Genomic DNA, 1,312 nt, shown 5'->3' with positions numbered 1-1,312 from the left:
TGTGTGTGTGTGTGTGTGTGTTTAGTGCAGAAGTCTGAATTTTTTTTAATTAAAAAAAAACAATTCTCAAATGGTGTCCAAGGTTGTTGTTGTTATTGTTGATGTTTTTTTTCTGGTTTTAAAAAATTTAGCTTTGAAATTTTAAATCGAAAAGTTATTGCGTGGAAAGGGAGGGTGGGGGGTCATTTATGAATTGAAACAGTAAACTCTTTCCTTTATGATTTTAAAGAAACCCATGGGTTTATTACTAGATGAAGAAAGTAAGAAACTGTACCTGTGTACTCTAGAAGTACAACTATGTTAATGTATTTTAAAATATACAAATTTTTAAAAGTAATGTTAGTTTTTCAACATATGTTGTTTGGGGTTTTATTTTCCTCAAATATACCACGCCCACAAAAGAACAAATCTTTTACCTAAAAAAAAAAAAATATGTCAGAGGTGGGATTCGAACCCACGCCCACATTCGTGGACCAGAACGCTCTTACCACGATCGGATCGTGAAGGTGTAACACCTTGAGTCTGGCGCCTTAGACCGCTCGGCCACCCTGACAGCCTGCTCAGGTGTGCTCGGTTATCGCCAGATTCGGTTGGCGAAACACCGAAAACGCTCGCCGACCTCGACTCGCGTTTATCTAATCTTTAAACTCATAATAGAAGTAGCGAAAGGTTCATAGCTATAATATTCAAGCTATTGATTAAATCTCAAGGACGCCAGGTTTAGAATCATCAAGTAGTGAATAAAGCTGGTGAAATATTTTGTTCACGTGAAAGTGTTCTATTCAGTCGCGCCGCACTCTCTATCGATGTACTTGAACCCACAGAGTTGTCGTTCCGATCTGATGCAGTTAGTTTATGCGCGTAACTCGGATCATGTTCTGTCCCCCGTCAGGGCTTTTGTTCTGTCGCTGCCTGTTGATAAAGCTTTCAACGGGGGAGTTTTTCTTTTCAGCTGCTGCTAACTAGCCTTTTGTGAACGGTGAAATAAGAACAGCAGGCCTTCCCTCGGGGTACAATGTGGTCTTCTGTCGGCCCACAAGGGCGGTATGACTTGTCCTAAGTGATGTTTCGAAGGTGTAGAGGGAGCAAAGGGGGAGGGGAAGAGAGTAAAGAGGAATAAAATAAAAGCCTAAATCCCAGGTAAGTGGTTTAGATAGAGAGGGAGAAAGAAAGAGAGAAAGAGGGAAAGAGGGAGAGAGAGAGAGAGAGAGAGAGAGAGAGAGAGAGATAGCCAGAGAGGAATAGAAAGAGACAAATAGACAGACAGACAGACAGACAGACAGACAGACAGACAGACAGACAGACAGACAGA

The 1,312-nt window shown here is 41.3% G+C and overlaps 1 non-coding gene across 1 annotated transcript; it reads right to left on the bottom strand.

Moving 5' to 3' along the window:
* Positions 1-433: 433 nt before the first annotated feature.
* TRNAL-CAA lies at positions 434-553 on the bottom strand. The gene is made up of 2 exons: positions 516-553; positions 434-479 (listed from the first exon to the last, which is right to left on the bottom strand). It is a non-coding gene; the product is annotated as a tRNA-Leu (tRNA).
* Between the last annotated feature and the right edge of the window lie 759 nt (positions 554-1,312).

This window comes from Aplysia californica, unplaced genomic scaffold (genome assembly GCF_000002075.1).
Source record: "Aplysia californica isolate F4 #8 unplaced genomic scaffold, AplCal3.0 scaffold00204, whole genome shotgun sequence".
Classification (NCBI taxonomy): Eukaryota; Metazoa; Mollusca; class Gastropoda; order Aplysiida; family Aplysiidae; genus Aplysia; species Aplysia californica.
The sequence above is the reverse complement of the archived record's forward strand: the minus strand, read 5'-3'. Positions and strand labels throughout refer to the sequence as shown.